Genomic DNA, 19,238 nt, shown 5'->3' with positions numbered 1-19,238 from the left:
CAATGTCACCTCCCTGAACAGCCCTCTACGACCCTAAACAGCGAGCCCCTCTTGCTGGGCCCTCTTCCCTGAAGAGTTCTCCTTCAGTACCTATCCCTGCCTGATGTATTTATGGTGATTTCTTCATTTGTCTCCTCGCCCAAACCTGTGGTTCTTTAAACATCAGTGTACACTGGAGTCGCCTGGGAGCTCTTTTTAAAACCCTGATCGCCCACTGCAGACCAGTTGAAACCAGATCACTGGTGTGAGGCCCAGGCATCAAGGATTTTTTTTTTTTTAAAGCTCCCCAAATGACTTTAATGGGCAGCCAAGGCGGAGAGCCCGAGTTAGAATGTCAGCCCCTGGTGGCGAGGACCTCGTCCTTATTAACAGTATCTGATGAATAGTAGGTGCTCAGTAAGTATCTGTTAAGTAAATAAACACATTCAACAAAACACTTGTTTTAAATCTTTTCCACAGAGGAAAAAAATTTTAAATAGTACCAAAAAGTTTCCCAGGGAAAGGTGAATATTCTCCTTCCCTAGACTAAGCTGAGTCTCAAAAGGTGTGGCAGCATTAACCTGTCCCTATTCCACCCAAAAAGGAAAGGAAAGTGCATTCCCTACAGAAGGCATAGCACATGCAAAGGTCCTGAGCATTAGTCTCTGAGTGTCTCAACATTTCTGCCTTGGAGATTCTTTTACCCTCTCAGGATCTGTTGGTCTGTGAAACTCATGACCTTGTGGGTGTCCTTCCAGAAAGCTTCCCTAGGAGTTCTGCTTCTCCAAGCTTCAGTTTCTTCTTCAGTCAATGGGGATGATTATCCCCATAGCCTCCTAGTCTGGGAGAGTGGTGGTGGTATTCTGAGCATGTATTGACATAACAGATGTTATCTCAATGTAAAGGACTGTGCATCATAATGACCAAGAACGCTCTCTGTGCCAGGCATGGGCCTTGTTTTTTAGCAATGCCACCTCACTGAATCTATTCAGCAGCTGTAGATGAACCATTGTTGTGCCATTTCGCAGATGGGGAAACCAAAACTCTGAAAAGTGTGAGACTTATGCAAGGCCATCCAACCTGGAACCAAAACCCAAGAAATCTGTTCATCTCCAAAGGCCATGGAAGCCTCAGAGTCTTTTGACCTCATAAGTACTAAGTCTAAGATTTGAGAATGTCCAACTCCATGAGTACCAGGTGGCCAAGACAGAGCAGACAGTCTGGTTTCATGATTTATTTCACTCCCATCCAATTGTTTGCCAAACGAAGGAGTGGGGGGGTGTGGGGTGGCTGGTGGCTAGGAGCCTGGGCTGCCCAGTCACGGGGTGGGCTTGTCTGACCGCCAGCCAATCGGAACTACCGGAGCTGGTGTTGGAAAGGCGCTGGCCCCATCTTGCTGGGACACTCTATCTTTGTCCTGGGGCACAAAAGAGGCCTTGTCTTGGCCCGGCAGTGCTTATTCCACATGCTCCCGACTGCCCCAGCCCCTCTGCCTCGAGAAAGGCCCACTTTGTCGAGTCAAAAGACTAACTTGTTTCTTTTTCATCAAAACGTGTTGACTGACCTGGTTGATTTATCTTGGGAAAGTGGTGGATGAGGGAGGGGAGTGAGGTGATAGAGACCAGCACAATCTAGAAGGCCATATAGTCCATCCTGACTTGAGGGTGGACACCCAGAGGGTACGAGAGACAGGGGGATAGCCGCACACTGAATGTGCTCTCAGACAGTCCCCCAATCTCACTAGTGCAGTGATTCCACTATTAGCAATTCACTTATTTGGCTTCAACCTTTGAAAGTAGCTAAAAAAATAAAATAAAAACTTCATTTCAATGAGACTGCTCTGTTATCACATCTGATTGTGAAATACTTTTCCTGAGAATAAAGTTGAGTCAGTAGTAAGAGAGAGCAAGCAGTAGAAAGGGTATGACTAGGAACCCAGAAGGAAGGAGGAGGGTACTACTCAGATAAAAGGGGATTAAGTGAGTAAAGAAATATAAGTAGACTTTTTCTTTGGTAGTTTTTCCCTGAAATCAGTCCTCTCCCTCTACATCTACCAAGTCTATTATTCAGTCTTTTCATTCACTCATTCATTCTTCCATTCAGGAAACTTGTTGAGCATCTACTCTGTGCCAGAGGCTCTTTCAGGCACTGGAACCACAGTGGAGAATGAGACCCCTGTCTTCAGGAGGCATCCACTCTGGGGAGCTACAATGAACCGACAAGTAAGCAAATACATTAATGTGATAACACAATCATTGAGCTGGAGCTATGAGCTGTGAGGAATAAGACAGGGTGGCTAGAGAGTGGCTAGCACGGGGGAAGAGCCGTTTTGGCCCAGGCTCCCGGAGGAGGGTACGTTTGCCTGTGGTTGGAAGATGGAAAGAACCAGCCATGGGGAGGCTGGGGGACAAGTCAGAGGGAACAGCACTCATGGAGGCTCCGAGGTGGACTGATCTGCAATCTTCCAGATGCACAGAGAAGGCCAGCATGATTGGAATCACATGCCTGGGAGGAGAATAGTAAGGGAAGAATCCAGGGGCAGGACAGACCACGGGACTGGGAGGCTCCTAGTTACACCCTTGGATTTTTATTCTGGGTGAGATGGGTGTGCCAGGGGATAACATGAGCTAATCCTTATTTTTATGTCCTCCCCCCACCACTCCTGTGCTGTGTAAGAACTGATTGGATAGAGGCTGCTGCAGCCATCAGGTGATAACCATCATAGCTGGGCCCGCAAGGGTGACAGTGGTGAGGGGAGAGTGGAGAGAACTGAGGCATACTTTTAGAGAGGGGACACAGAATCTGAATGAATGAATGAACCCTCGAGGTGGGGCCTGGGAAATGTAGGTTCTATTTCCTATTCTGCCACTGAATTCCAGTGTGACCTGGGCCAAGCCTTCCCCCTCTTGGGCCTCAGTTTCCCCATCTACGAAGTAAGGTCCAAGGAGGCTGGAATAACAGAGGCCAAGATCTCTTACAGCAGGGACTGCCGGCCTAGGGGTTCCTGAGCCCCTAATGCTCTCAGAGGCGGGGACTGTGATCCAGTTACTAATCCAGTCAGGCCTTGTTGGCCCAAGGGCAGCTGCGGAAACCTGGTGTTGATGCAGTGACTCAGGCTTGGTCCTCCGCTGTCAGCAGAAACTGGGACAGCCAGGGGCCTGAGAGTCGCCTGCAGGCTCGGAAAGGCTTGGCAGGATGCCACCACACAGCTGGGGGAAGGAGCAGGCTGCCAGCACCAGGCTTCCTCTGGGGACTGACGTTCCAACCACTGCGGCCACCATACCTTTCCACCCGGCCCAGGCTTGGTACTGGGACTGAGCCCAACCTCTGTGGGCTAACAGGAGACACTGGCAGGAGAACACAACCTGCTATGTGACCACTCCATCCCCTCTTTTGGTGAAGTAGACATTTCTACCCCCATTTTATTGATAAGGGAACTGAGGCCCAGAAGGTGGTAGGTGGCAGAACAAGGAATTGGAAACTAAATTTGACTAATTTCTTTGTTGTTGCTTCATAAGTATGGAGAGAACAGGAGTGAAAAAGAAAGAAAGGGAAGCTAAATATGTTTTAATAAATATAGAAACTCAAAGTCACACCTCATATTTAGCTGGGGCTGTGGACTTTCAAACAAAAACTCCTTCATTTTATAGCCTAAAGTACATCCTTTTTGCAATGTTGATAAGCCACTTGACCACTGTTCACAGCTCTTTTGCTGCTCTTTTATTCGTTTGCACTTTCAGCAAATATTTCATTGCCAAGGATTCTGTGAGGCTCTGATGAGACCGTCACAACCGTAAACAAAAAGTGACTTAGTGCCTGTATTGACTGGCTCACATAGTATAGAGGGTGAGACAGATATGAACAAAAAATTTTGGAGACTCTACAGTTATTTTCTTATTGCGGGTTTGAGTAAATTATCTCCTTCTCTGAGCTTCTTCCTCCATGGGGCGGCAGTAGGGATTAGATAAGTTGTTCTTATCATTTGCTGTGACTTCCTTCAACCAGTGGATGACTGTGTGAGCGGGGTCCGTGTGTGTGAGATGTCAAGACTGGATGAGATAGGCTAGAGATTTTGAGAGAGGGAGCAGGGCAGTTTGGGGAGTCTTCAGACTGGAATGATGCAGGTCTAACACTTGGGGAGGGGGAAGGGAGAGAAGGCAGGTTGCATAGTCAAGAATCTTAGACTCCAAGAGCATGACTCCAAGAAAGGTTCCACTATGTTGATGGGGCATCCTTGAGCAAAGGCATAATCAGAGAGTTTCTGCATCTCTGCAGGGTGTCCTGCTTCAGTACTCCTGCCTTGCCCAGTCATTGGCTGAGAGCAGCCCACAGGAAGTAGGGGCTCAACAGAAGCAAGGTGGCATGTCCCAAGAGGCAGCAGCTGCGGCTTTCAGTCAAACCCGCTCCCTGCAGAAGGAGACCTGAGTGGTGCGTTTTCATGGCTCCCACAAAAACCAGACTTGGCTCTAGCTCCAGAGTCTCCAAATCCCATGCTAACCCATCAGAACAACTCAGCGCAGGGTGCTACACCCTCAGCGTGCTAAGTTCACTGGCTAGTGGAACTTCGGGGAGGGTACTTGGCCAATGTCAAGCACACACCCTGGACAAGTTTTCGATTATGCAAAGTGGAAAATATGATGAGAAGCAGACCGAAGCAGGGCCCATTTGGACCAGACACTACTGACTTCAGGAAGGGGAAGTTGGAACTACTGTTGCAACAGTAAGGAGAATCCAAAAATATACCAAGGAGACAGCTGCTGCGAGCCCTTGCTGCTCAGGGGAAATGAACTCTGGGAGGGCTCCCCTCACCACAGAGGAAAGGCTGCTAGGGTGCTTGGGTCCCACTCAATCAGAAGGGGCTTGGGGTTTCTAGAGAAACTTCACTGCTCAGTGCAGAAAGGGACTTCTTCACTCATAGAGTCCAATCTTCATGGGGAAAGTGAGCCCCGAATGGGGACAAGAGCTTCACAAAGCCCCCTAAGAGTTACAAGCTGCTTACACCCTGCTCTCTGGGGCACCTGTGCTGCCACCGGACGGGGAGGGACTGATGCTCTCAGACATTAGTCAGCTTGTGGTGGCTAAAAAAAGAAGCCTCATGGCACTTGTGAGGAACACTTCTCAGCTTCAGGTGCCAAGGGGCTGCTGGCTCCCCCTGCACCAGCAGTTGGGTTCCACCACTGGGGCCAGGGCAATGGGCACAGAGGAGGAGGGGCCTGGAAAAAGCAAGAACCCCGACTCCTGGGAGGCCTTCCTCCTCCCACCTCGCAGCTTTAAAATGATAAAAAGGACACAAAACCACTGGCAGTAGAGGTTGTGAAGTCGTCACTCTTGCCACTGGCCCTGGGGGGGATGGGGAGAGCTCTGACTTCCACCCTGCCCAGGGGCTGTTCACATCCCGAAACCCCATCTCCTGGGCATGAAGGGACATAGTCAGCATGGCCCTGGCCAGAGGAGTGGCCCATGTACAGCTGAGAGCAACTGGGGACCTCAGAGGTCCCTGGCTTCAACTTCTACCTCCCACTTTGTAGATAGGAGAGCTGAGGCTCCTGGAGGGGAGTGACAGTCCACTGTCACCTGACAAGTTGCCCAGGGTTATCCCCAGCCCAGGGGTAATGCCAGCAAACCCAGAGGTGCTCAAAGAGCCTTCCCCCCACCTGACCTTGGCATGAGCAGGAAAAGTGAAGGTTACTGCTCATTAGCACTAACTCTGTGCCAGGCATGTATTAAGCTTCCTGCAGTCCTTGGCAATTCTATGAGGCAGGCATTACTCTGAATCTCATCTTCTATATGAGGATGTTTAGATGAGGTGCCAAAGGCCACAGGCTGAAAACTGGTAGAGCCAGGACTTGAGCCCAGGGAGGGAGGCTCCAGGGTCCAGGCAGTTAAACACCAGATGCCTGCCTCTTGTTGAACAGGTGAAGACAAAACTCAGGTACTAATAATGATTGTTTACTTGAAGCCGCCATTCACTGGCACTTATAATAGGAGGTGCTGTGCTAAATGCTCTACATAGATACATTCATTCACCCAGTAAACACTGGGCATCAACGTATGTCAGACACCAGCATACAGTTGTCAAAAAGAATCAGGGCGCCTACTTTCCTGGAGCTTGTGTTCCAGTCTTCACATGTTGAAGGTACACTCATCCCCATTTTTAGATGAGACACAGAGAAGGGGTATCACTTGCCCATGGTCACACAGCAAGGAGTGGCAAAGCCCACATTTGAGCCAGCTCTGGCTGAGGCCTCATCCTCTGCTTTTAGGGACTCCTTTCCAGCAGCATCTCCAGAAGGGACTAAACCAAACATGGCTACACTGATGTCTTCAGAGCCCCTGAACACACCATCCCACTCAGCCTTAGCCTCGGTTCCCAGCTGGCAAATATACTAATGGTTCTACTCTCTTCACGTTGTTGTGAGATTCCTTCCATCCTCCCTCCCTCCTTTCTTTCCTAAAGCTAATTATGATGCTTCCTGACATTGTATAGACATCACAGGTTTATGAAACCCCTCCTCCACTTCTGGAGGTTATTTTTGCTCAATTGCGCAGAAGAGAAAACCCAGGGGGTCAGAAAGATGAAGTGATTCACCCAAGGTAGCAACCAGATCAGAATTGGAACCCAGACATGTGTACCTCAAACGGGTCCCAGTCAGGGTCATGGCAGGTCCTGGCAAGAGCAGATGGCACCAGTCAGTTGAGTTGTTTGATCCTAGTTTCATAAAGAGATGATTTACAAGTGAATGGGCAGGGCATAGAAAGCCCCAAAGAATAAAGCAGTACCCCAGAACTGATGCAAATGGATTATCAGCCTAAAGGGTGAGAGGAGAGAGAAGCTACTGTCATCCAGAGACAGAAAGCTCCCAGAGAGCAGCTGTGCCTTCAGCTGGAGGACATAGCCCATCTGAGATGACCCTGCCTGGAGAGAGCTGGGGAATAGATACCCCAACCTCACCTCCTCCCTCCCACGTCCTACTGTTGCTCTCCATGGGCCAGGTCCAGCTGAAGGCCAGAGGGCAAGGGAGGTCATTGACATGGTCCCTGAAGACCAACCTCCCAGGACAAAGAGCAGGGAGCAGGGTGAGAAGAGGACCCAAGAGGGAACCCACAAGATCTCCGGCCACAGTCAAGTGTGCCTTCCCTAGTTACTGCCCTGCCCTCGCATGGGCACAGCAGGCTCTGTTGCCTGTACAAGCAAGGCCACAAATGCATAGTCAGTATGGCTGGCTCATGACACAGAAACAAACAACCTGCAATTCTCAAGGCTTCAGGCGGTGGAAAGTTTATGGCCTGAGAGCTGGCCACTTTCTTTGGTAAATTGAGTCTCATCGGAACGTAGCCATGAGCACTCATTGACGTCTGATGCACAGCTGCTTCCTTGCTACAACATCAGAGTTGAGCGGCTACAACAAGCCTAAAATATTCACTTTCTGGCCAAGAAAGTTTGCCAACCTCTGGCTTCAAAAAAAAAAAAAAAAAAAGGGTTTGTTTCTTACTCATATTACATGTCCACCTGCAGTTGGCAGGGCCTCTGCTCCATATCGTCCTAGTCAGACACCCAAGCTGGCCGCCCTCCCATCCAAAGCCCACCAGTCTCCCTGGCAGCGTGTAGAGGAAGCAAACACTCCCCAACTCCAAGGCTCCACCAGGAAGAAGCGTGCCTCACTTCTGCACACAGATCTTTCACTAAATCAAGTCCCATGGCCATGTTTAACTTCAAGGGAGCCAGAGAGCACAATCCCACCAGGTGCCCATACGAGGAGAACCAGAAATAGATTGCAGACAACACCCCTGACAACCGCAGCCTCTGAACACAGTGAATGGGTGTAAAATAAAGAAATGAGATGCCATGTGTTACAGCAAAACTCACCAGACTTCCTGCTGGGCACAAGTCTCAGCAAGCCAGGCAGGATCAAGGCTGGGGGTGGAGAAACTAGAGAAACATACATGGCACCCCAGCCTTGCTCCCTGGCTTTATTATATTATCTGTAGAAACAACCTTGAGACCAGACAGGCCCTGGGTCCTTTCCTTAGAACCCAGCCTTGAATATATGTGTATGGATGGAGGGATAGGGGCAGTCTTGGGCTTAGACTCCTAGGGGCTCCCTTCTCTCCCTATCAGGGAGCAGAAGCTGGCCAAAAACCCAAGAGATCTTGTCTCAATCGCCAGCTTCATGACTAGACACTTTTCAGCTGTGTGGACTGGGCAGGTCACTACCCCTCTCCGAGCCTCCATTTTCTCAGCTGTAACAATCACGTCATCATTTGGCTCTCAAGGTGAGCTCCTGGGACCAGCAGCCTCAGCATCACCAGGGAACTGATTAGAAATCAAAGTCCAGGCCCCGCCCCACCTTCACTGAAGGGAAACTCTAGCTGTGGGGCCCAGCATTCTGGGTTTTAACAAGCCTCTCAGGTGACTCCGGTGCTCGCTCAAGTGTGAGAGCCACTGGTAGAAAGTGAGGCTTAAATGAATTGAGATGTGCAAAGCCCAGGCACGAAGCCGCTCTCCCTGCAGCTTTCCCACCTCCGTACGTGACAACTCCATTCTGGCTTAAGCCAAAAAGCCTGCAGTCATCCTGGATCAGGGTTCTTCTACCCCAAGCCTGTGGTTGAACCTTTAAAATGTAACCAAAGGTGCCCGCTGGTCACCGCCTCCTCCCCTCTAGCCGCCCCAGCCTCCATCATCCTACCGCAATAACTTTTCAGTCCACCTTCCTGCCCTCGCTCCCTGCAGCACCTCCTCACCCCAGGCACCAGAAGCATCCTCTTAAAAAAAGAAATCAGATTATTCCACTCCTCCGCTCAGAGCCTCCAATGATTCCAACTCACTCCGAAGAAAATCCTGTAGGACCCTGCTAGGTCTGACACCCACTGACCCCTCCACCTCCTCCCCACCAACACGCTCCCCTCTCTTGCTCTGCTCCAGCCACAAGGACCTGCCCTCTGCTCCTCCAACATGCCAGACACGCTCCCACCTCAGGACCTCGGCTCCGGCTATTTCCTCTGCCACAGACCCTTCTCTGAATATCCCCATATGGCTCATGCCCTCACCTCCTTTGGATCACCATTCAGATGTCACCACCTTAGAGAGCCTTCTCTGACCCTGCCATCAGGCACTGTCCCCATCTCCTGCTGTTTCTCTCTATAGCACTTATCAGTACCTGGCACACATCTTTATTGTTTCTCTATTTACTGTCTGCCTCTCCCGACTCAGAGGGAGGTCCATGAGGCCAGGGACTGCCTGTTTTGTTCACTGCTGTATCCTCAATGCCTGGAATACTGCCTGCACAGAATAGGCCCTTAATAAATACTTGTCAAGTGAATGAATGAAAATGTAAATAAATTTTTAAAACAACAACAACAAACAAGTAACTGCTGTTTCTCCTTCCTGCTCCCACTGTCAATGACTTGATCCAGGGCCCTGACTGGACCCAGTGTGAGGCTGCCCCATGATCACTCCCAAGAGTTACACTTCAGAAAGACCCCAGGATTAAGGACTAGGGCTCTTGAGTACCACTCTGGAATCAACAGGCCTGGGTTCACATCTCAGTTCTCCCACTGTCTAGCCCTGTAACATGGGACAAATCACCTCACCTCTCTGATGCTCAATTTTCTCATCTCTAAAATGGGGATTGTGTTAATATTGTCTAAGTTACAGGGCTGCTGCAAGAACTACAAAAGTGCCATGTGAAGGATGCAGCATTACACCTGGTACCAACTAAGCACTCAATACATAGAAATTGCTATTCTTCTGCTTTCTTCTACCAATACCCAATGGCCTGAGGTATCTGGGCAGTGGGGAGGTTTACCAGGAGTGTACCTGGCTTCAGGAAAAGGGGCCTGGATTTGAGTCCTCGCAGCTGCCATCTTGCTACGTGACTTTGAACAAGTCACTAGCCCCCTCTGGGCTTCCACAACTCCATCTGAGCGATGGGAGTAGGAGGTGTTGCAGGAGCTGGTCTCCATAGTCCTTGCAGCTTCCTCCCCAAGTCCTTCTGGAGAAACACACCTGAAGTCTGGGTTCACAGAGCCCTCTGTGTGGCCCACACATGGAAGCCCCTGGGCTGAGCCGGCTCAGCGCGTGCTGCCCCCTCCCACCTTCACTGGCTCAGTGGGGGCAGGGTGCAATGGGTGCAGGGCTCCATGGTCTCCGAGGAGAGGCCCCAGCACCCACTTGGGCAGTGAGCCCCTCCTTCAGTCTGCAACTCACCCCCCCTCTTCCCATCCCTCGGCTTTATGACCTGTTTTATGAGCCCGGCCTGGCGGCTTCCACGTTGCCATGGGAACCAGCCTGGTGCAGGCTCCTGGCAGCGCAATCTGAGATTGGCAATTTTAAGTCAGAAACCAATCCTGAGGAAGAGGTGGGGGGGGGGTGCTGTCCCAGGGTTGGGGTCTATGGGACCCCAAGGATGCATGGTGCCTGCCTGCCCCCTCTGCTCTGCGCCAGTTCCCATATGCCACAAATCTCAGGGACTTCACACCTGGGAGATTGTGGAGCTTTTGGAGCCCTGGAGGGGCCTGGAGCTGGCTGGGAAATGAGAAGGGGAACCGAGTAGGGTCATGGAAAGCTAACAGAGCTAGAGGGGTGGACACACACGCTCGGGGACACAGATACAAGGACAGACAATGCAAATGTCCTCACAATGGTATATGTGGACACACACAGACTCAGACACAGAGAAACAGAGCTAGGCACACAACAGTCACAGGGAAATATGCAGAAATCCAGAGGGATACTCAGGTGCCCAGACACACAGACACCCAGAGACACATGCAGATACACACAGACACACAAGGGATATATGGACATACACACCTCGACAGCCATGTGAACCAGGCACACTGACCAACCTCTCCAAGACTCAGTCTGGTAAATTGCCAAATGGGTACCATAATCCCCAGCATAGGAGGACAGGGGAGGAGTAATGGGTGGAACACCTACAAGGGCTTAGACACCTTCATTCACCCACAATATGTACCAAGCTCCTGCTCTGTGCCAGGTATCTCCTCTGAGCTGCAAGAGAGCTAAAGGACCAGCTTAGGGAACTCATAGGTGAGTCAGGAAGAGAATAAACAAATGCACAAGCAAAACAATTTTAAATTGTGAGACTTGCCATGAGGATAATAAAAATAGGAGTGACTTGGGATAGAAATGAGTTAGGGTAGTCAGGAAGGCTTCTCTGAGGAGGCAATACTAGTCTGAGATGGATGTGATGGAGCTGGCCATGCAACAGTGTAGAGAAAAGTTCAGTCAGCAGGAACATCAAGTACAAAGTCCCTGAGGTTCAAAGGCAGGGCTCCATGGGTCTAAGAGCACCAAGGAGGCCAGGGCAGCTGCAGCAGAGGGAGTGGGGCAGGCGATGAGTCTGAGGGAAACTGGCGGCCGGGTCAGGCAGGGCCTTGAAGGCTGAGTTATGGACTGTGAATTTCATTATGTACGAGGCGGGACCCACTGAAGGGTTTCCATCGGGCAATGACCTGATCAGAACTGCATTTTAATAGGCTACTTGGGCTGCTGGGAGGAGACAGCCTGGATGAGGCAAGACTGGACGTGGGAAGATGAAGGCGAGGCTGTGGCAGCATCCAGGGGACGGATGACCACAGGCTGGACCAGTAATGGCAATGGCAGGAGAGGCGGTCCATGAGTGCACACATTCAGCGCATTCTTATTGGGTTTCTACATTGTTGCAGGCACTGGAGACACAGCAGCAAACAAAACAGAAATGCCTGCCCTCTTGGAGTGTAGGGTCTAGAGGGAAGAGAAAGGTTAATCAGTAAATAATTTTAACAGAATACATCAGTGGGTGATGGTGGTGCTGAGCGCTGTGAAGAAAAACAAAGCAGGGAAGGGAGAGCGTGGGGAGGCCAGGGAGGGATGAGTCAGTCTGTAGTTTTAAACCTGAGTTTTGGGAAAAGTTTCACTGAAAAGGTGACATTTGAGCAAAGATCAAGTTACAGGAGTGAAACTAGGGGTCGGTGGGAGCAAAGAATTGCAGTCAGAAGGGTCAGCGAATGCAAAGACCCTGAAGCAGGATCATCCCAGTGGGTCTGAGGAAAGCAGGAGGTCCACGTTGACTGTGGTGAAGTCAGATGTGGGATGCAGGCAGATCACTGCAGGGAGGAGAGGAAGGAGAGAGAGAGAAGGAAGAGAGGGTGGGGCTAAGTGTTTGGGACACATCACAGGACCTGGACGCCTACACTGGGGAGGGCGAGAGCTCCAGGTCAGCCTGGGGCAAGGAAGCAGAATCTCCACCATTCACCCCTAAACCTTCATCAGCCAAAAAGTAAAAAAGTAGGGGGATGAGGGGAAAGATGTTCCCATGAAAGGAAATTAGTCAGAGGGTACCCTCATCCAGGACAGATTCCTGTCCAGGTCAGAACAAATTTCTCCTAGTGGCTCTGTCAGAGCTCCTGCTGCCCTCAAGATGCAAAGAGAGAGGTGGTGGCAGCCACAACTTCAGAATCAGGATGACTTTGGGTGGAGCCTAGAACAAGTCACCCGCCCCCCGCCCATTTGCTGCTGGCCTGACCCTACCTCCCTGGGATATCAAGATGGAGTAGGAACATGTACATATAGGACCTGTCCCAGGACATCAAAGGATGCTGGTCTTCCACATTCAGGAAACTGAACAGGTATCTTATGGTGGACTGGAGTTGGGGGTCTGATGGGGCCTCAGAAGGCAGAGAAAGGGGGTGCATGGCCTTTAGTAACTGGTCTCAGGGCTCCGAACCCTGCCCAGAGACACCCCAGCCTTGACACAGTGCAGCAGGGGGTTCCCGGGGTGAACCCCCTAAGCTGCAGGTGAGCGGAATGGATTTCCTGTGCAGCAGGAGGTTAATCTGGGCACTGCTCTCATGGCTCTCTAGGGCCTAGATGCCCTGGGCTGGATTTCAGGCTTGTTAGAGGCTTGACACAAACCCCTCTCTGGTTTTGAGCTCTTGGCTGCCCAGCCCTGCTTGAGGAGAGCAGGGTGGCTTGAGGGGGACTCACAGTGCCATGGTCCACCCCTCAAGTCAGCCCCAAGCAGACCCCACTTCCACGCAGCTGGCTGAGAAGCCCTCCCTCCCTGAGCCTCATCCCTGTCTGTCCAGAGGGGACTATGAGCCTCATTCACCTGCCTCCCAGAGCTGGAATGAGGTGAATTCAAGGATGGAAGTGAAAGAGCCTGAATCATTAGAGAGTCAGGGAGCCTCTGTATGCCACCCAGAGGGATCTTGGTGAGTGAGGAAAAGAGACCTGTGCCTGCTGCTTCCGAAACCCCCTGCTTCTGCCCTTCCATGGGGCCTCTCTGCCAGCAGTCCAGGGATTCTGTTCTGTAAAACACATAGGATCAAGCAATTTCACTTCTGGGTATAAATCCAAAAGAACTGAAAGCAGGGACTTGAACAGATACTTGTACACCGTGTTCACAGCAGAATTATTCGTGACAGCCAAGAGATGGAAGCCACCCAAGTGTCCATTGACGGATAAATTGGTAAACAATATGTGGTCTATACATACAATGGAATACTATTTAGCCTTTAAAAGGAAGGAAGTTCTGACACTTGCTACAATGTGGATGAACCTTAAAGGCATTATGCTGAGTGAATTAAGCCAGTCACAAAAAGACAAACACTCTTTGATTCCACTTACGTAAGGTGTCTAGAGTAGTCAGGTCCCTAGTGACAGAAGGTAGAATATTGGTTGCCAGGGCAGGGGGTGGGGAGTACCGGAGTTATTGTCAACAGGCACCTAGCTTTAGGTTTTCAAGATGAAAAGTGGACATGGATGGCTGTGATGGTTGCACAACTCATCAATACACTTAATGCCACTGAACTGAACACTTAAAATGGTTAAAATGGTAAATTTTTTGTTATACATATTTTACCACTATAAAAAAATTGCGTGTACATCACATACACACACACACACACACAGACACACACATACAGCATCACCACCACCACCACCTCTACCCCCCTCCCCGATCAAGTCTCTGCTCAATATCTTTCTGTGGTTCCCATCACATATCCCACAACACCCCTCACCATGCTCTGCACCCCCAACCTCTCTGCCCAGCCTCCTACTCCTCCCCTGATTCATCCACTCTGGCCCAACTGAACTTGTTCTTTTTCCAACCCACTAATTTCCAGCCTTAGGGCCTTGGCACCCGCTGTCCCTTCTGCCGGGAAGGCTCTGCCCCAGAAATCTACAAGTCCTGTCCCTCCTCTCCCTCCAGATCCCATGTCATATGTCACCCCCTCAGAAGCAGCCCCCCCAATCACCTGAACTAACAGCCCCCCAGTCCCACTCCTTTCATTCTTTATCCCTTTATCTGAGTCTATGTCTCTTTACAGTGTCTATCACCACATGAAATCACACTTTGTACTTGTCTGCTCTCTACTTGATTAGAAGTCAAGACCAGAGGGCAGGAATCTCACACGAGTAGCCCTAGAATAGTACCTGACGCATAGTAGTAGGTGCTCAATAAACAGTCGTTGCGTGAATGGAGGATGATCCCATAGATGTACAATATTTGTTTACACTTTTTTATGTCAATGCAGGTGTAAACATGGAGGAAAGGCCTGGAAGGATGCCCACAGGCCTACAGCAGTGAATCAAGAAGGAGAGTGGGCAGAAGGGGCTGTGGGCCGTGGTCGGCAAAGGACCTTTCACAGTTTACTCAATGCACCCAGGTATTGCCTGAGACCTACAGTGGAGCATGTGGTCACATGGTACCTCTGTAATAATTTTTAAAGAACTCTGAGATAGCGATCTCTGTCCCGTGTAGTAAGTATCCATGTGTGATATTCTCACCTCACTTCCTAGCAAGCCCTTGGGGTGCTACTATCACCCTCATTTCATAATGAATCTCATTCTCTATCCCCCAGAGGGTCCCTGTGCTCCTGATACACACCAGGCACCGTTCTAGGCTCAGAGACACCAGAGTGAAGACACAGTCCCATCTTCATGGAGCTTTAGTGGGAGGCAAGCAATAAACACATAAGTAAAACGTGTCTGTGGGACAAGGATGCTATGGATGATGCAAAGTGGTGATAGCTGAGAATAGCAGAGCAGGGAAGGCAGTGGAAAAGGGGTTGCAGTTGAAGGAAAGAGATCAGGCAAGCCCTCGCTGGAAAGGTGACATTGGGGCAAAGACCTGAAGGGGCCAAGGAGGGAACCAAGTGGATCCATGCAGGCAAAGGCCCAGAAGCAGAAGCACCCCAGTCCCCTGCGTGCTGGAGCACTTGTCAGGAGGCACCCGGGCTGGGGCAGGCTCCAGGGGAGAGAGGCTCAGAAAGGTGGATTCCCTTGCCTCACAAGGAGGAGGGCGCCTGTCTGACTGCAAAGTTAGGGCTCTGAACCATCAAAGGCCTGACATGAGCCCTAGGGCATGAAACCTCACGGGTTGAGCAGGTGTTAGGTGCCAGGCACTGCACTGGGTGCACTGGGGAATCACACTGGTAAAGCCCCTTCTCCTGGGGCTGCTGCTCCCATGGAGGGTTGAGAGGAGCCTATGAGAGGTCAGCAGAGAGTCAGGCCGGTTTCCACAGAATCGTGTGACTGTCATTTCCATTTATGTGTGTGCTGAGGGGGGCACGTGGGCACACAGCATACATGTGCCTACCTCCAAGTATGTGTCTTCCTGAGCCCACATGCTCTGGCTGAGCAGGGGTCTCGAGTTAGATGGTAGTGTGCTTAGCCCTCTGTGTCTGGGTAAGTGTGATGCAGTGGGCATCCTTGTGTGGCTCTTGTGTTTGCACATCCTGGAAGGGCTCCAGGTCCATCAGGGGGCACTTACCTGTGCTGCAGTGGTTCAGTCTCTGGAACATGGCTCCCCGGGTTGGAATCTATATTCTGCCACTCACCACTTTGCCAAGGTACAACCTTGGCAAATCGCCTAACCCCTCTCCACTTCACTTTCCCTGTCAGTAAAATGGAGACATTAATAAGACATACCCCATAAGGTAGCTGTGAGGATCAAATAAATTAATACGTGTGGAATACTTGGAACAGCACCTGGCAGATGCTGAGAGCAGCGTGTGAGCTGTTATTACGTCAGGGCTCTGTCTGCAGGTGTGCCTCCCAGGGCAGGCCCTGTCTGTGTGTCTGTCTGCGGGCACAGCCCCAGTCTCATCCCCGTGTTCGTAGTGCTTACTCTTCTCTCTGGCCAACGAGAGTGAATGTGGGGGCCAGGGGAAGGACTGGCAGGAGGGGGCTGGCCAGCTGGACTTTTCACAGCCCAGTGGCTCTCTTCCTGAGTGGCCAAGCAGCTAGATGGGCGAGCAAAGGAGGGGCTCCTCTTCTGGGTTGCCCTGGGCCTGTGCTGGAGCCAACTCTAGTCCTGATCACAGGGCCTGATGCCCCTTGGGATTGGGGGATCTCAGAGGGCAGAGTCATGTCTGAGCCACCTCGGTGTCCCCACATCACAGGATTCACTCTTAGTGACAGCTGACACTTAGAGCGGGCCAAGTGTCAGGCCCTATACTCACACATGTCCTAATTCTCTGAATCCTCACATTAGTGCATTGAGATAGGTCTTTCCATTATTCCCACTTTACAGATGGGGAAGTCTAGGCACAAAGAGATGAACTGCTATTAAAGTTACACAAACCAAGCTGTCTGGCTTCAGAAGCTGCATTCTTTTATCACGTCTCTTTTACTGCTTTGGGCTTCCCAGGTGGCTCAGTGGTAAAGAATCCACCTGTCAATTCAGGAGACATGAGTTTGATCCCTGGGTCAGGAAGATCCCCTAGGGGAGACAGTGGCAACCCACTCCAGTATTCTTGCCTGGAGAATCCCATGGACAGAGGAGCCTGGCAGGATACAGTCCATAGGGTTGCAAAAAGTTGGACATGACTGAGCACACAGGCTTTTTACTGAGTTACATTATACTGAATTAAATTTACTAAATAAGCTCTGCGAACTGGCCGGCAGTGTGTTCGGTTAGCACTTTTTGCTGGTTAATTTTCTCTCTCTCTCTTGCTATCCCACAGTTTAAGTTACTATCTCAGGTTAGCTCCCTCCGATTGCCCTCAGGGCATTCAGGCCCTGTCCTTACCCTAAGCAATGCTGCCCGCTCCTCTCTGTTCAGCCCCCATTTGCTGGTGGTGGATACAAGCGTCTGGGGTGCTTTTCTGCTGGGAGTTGCTTTTAGGCATGTAATCTATGGGTTTTATTTATTTTTCCTCCCAGGTAGGTTGCCCTCCGAGATTCAAAAACTTCCCCCAGACCTGCCAGTGAGAGGGTTTCCTGGTGTTTGGAAACTTCCTCTATTACCACTCCCTTCCTGGGACGGGTCTCCGTCTCTAGCTCTTTTGTCTCTCTTTTTATCTTTTATATTTTGTCCTACCTCCTTTTGAAGACAATGGGCTGCTTTTCTGGGCACCTGATGTCCTCTGCTAGCGATCAGAAGTTGTTTTGTGGAGTTTGCTCAGCGTTCAAATGTTCTTTCGATGAATCTGTAGGGGAGAAAGTGGTCTCCCCATCCTATTCCTCCACCAAATGAGTAAATCAGTGAACTAAAAACAAAAGAATAAAGTCTGGGGTGGAAAGAAGTGGCTGAGAAAAAGGTGGATAGTGATTCTGGCAGAGGAGGGGACCAGCTTGGCACCCTGCTGCGAAGCCCTGGGGAGGGGAGGGGAAGGTAGATGGGGCCAGATGGTGGGGGTCTGGAAGGCTGAGCAGAGGGGCTTGAATCTGAGCTGGCTCCACTATTCAGAGACCTGGCCACAGTTATGTGCCATGGGGACAGGCCACCTGGATCCTTCTTTGTGGATAAATTGGTGAGCTGAATCCAGGCCTCTGGGAGAGCTCATGGCTGAAGGTGGAATAACAACAGAGTTGGTTAGAACAAAAGTCCTGCTGTCATTCTGGGGCTGGAACCCTGGTGCCCTTGCTTACTGGCCAGGGGACCTTGGAACAAGTCACCTACCTGTTAGTTAGCTTTAAGTTTCTCATCTCAACCAATTTGATGAAGAGATAAAAGGCATTAAACCCAATGCCTGACACAATGAATTCACTCAATAAATGATCATTTACTATCAGGCAAGAACTTTAAAATAACTATAATAAGCTGCTTAAAGGATCTAGTGGAAAAGGTAAACAATACTTATAAACAGATGGGGAATTTAGGAAGAGAATACACTTTTTATTTATTTATTTTTTTTACTTTTATTTGCATTTATTTTCTGCGGCATTTATTCCCAGACCATAAGTTTTTGTTTCTTCAGTTTCTTCTGGGATATCTTTTTCTTCTGTGCAACCTCCTCTTCTGGTTTAGGACAATCTGTTCTTTTTCAGTAAGGATCATCTCAATGTGGCAGGAAGAGCTCATGTAGGGGTTGATCCGACCGTGAGCTCTGTAAGTCCTGCGCCGCATCTTGGGGGCTTTGTTCACTGGGATGTGCTCAATGACCAGAGAATCTACATCTAAGCCCTTAAGTTCAGCATTACTCTCTGCATTTTTGAGCATGTGTAGTGAAAATTCAGCACTCTTTTTGGGCCACCGGCCCTGCATCCAGCCCCATTGTCTGGCCTGTGCACACCTACCAACTCCACCATTGTAACGATGGAATGGCGCACACTGCTTCTTTAAAGTGACATCCTTCAAATACTTGGTGGCTTTTCGGATACGCATACCCTTTATGGCCTGGCAGTTTCATGAGTGTTCTTAAAGTGAACATGAAGATTTGAACCTCTTGATTTGCATGATTTTGTGGGGTTTTCTGGGTCGAGTGAATAGCTATCCCATTTTTAAGGGTCAGCTCAGGCCGCTTACCGGAAAAGGAGAATACACTTTTTAAAAGGGAGTTTTCTTTTCTAGCAAGCTAGAATCATGCTCAAAAACAAAACTATGATATCAGAGATGAAGAATCCTTTTGATGAGATTATCAGCAGACTATGCCCAGGAAAGAAAAATGGATAATGGGTTCAGAGAAATTCTCCAAACTGAAAATAAAAATTCGTAGTGCAGTTTTCCTAGATTTGTTTAAGATAGTGCAGCTCAGAGGCAGACACACGGTGCTCAGTGTTATCATTTCTTCAGTCATTTAACAAATAGGTTGTTGTCGTTGTTCAGTTGCTAAGCTGTGTCTGACTCATTGTAATCCCATGGACTGTAGCCCACCAGACTTCTCTGTCCTCCACTAACTCCTGCACTTTGCTAGAATTCATGTCCATTGAGTTGATGATGCTATCTATTGAGAGCCTAAAATGCTTCAGACAGTATTTTCCGTCTGGGATCTCAACAGTGATCAAGAGGACAAAGGTCCCTGCAATG

At 50.0% G+C, this 19,238-nt stretch overlaps 1 long non-coding RNA gene across 1 annotated transcript; it reads right to left on the bottom strand.

Moving 5' to 3' along the window:
• Nucleotides 1-768: 768 nt before the first annotated feature.
• Nucleotides 769-18,539, bottom strand: LOC122682226. The gene is made up of 3 exons (XR_006337269.1): nt 18,169-18,539; nt 9,797-9,800; nt 769-780 (listed from the first exon to the last, which is right to left on the bottom strand). It is a non-coding gene; the product is annotated as an uncharacterized LOC122682226 (long non-coding RNA).
• Nucleotides 18,540-19,238: the final 699 nt, after the last annotated feature.

The sequence above is a fragment of the Cervus elaphus genome, chromosome 23 (genome assembly GCF_910594005.1).
Source record: "Cervus elaphus chromosome 23, mCerEla1.1, whole genome shotgun sequence".
NCBI classification, from domain to species: domain Eukaryota; kingdom Metazoa; phylum Chordata; class Mammalia; order Artiodactyla; family Cervidae; genus Cervus; species Cervus elaphus.
The sequence above is the reverse complement of the archived record's forward strand: the minus strand, read 5'-3'. Positions and strand labels throughout refer to the sequence as shown.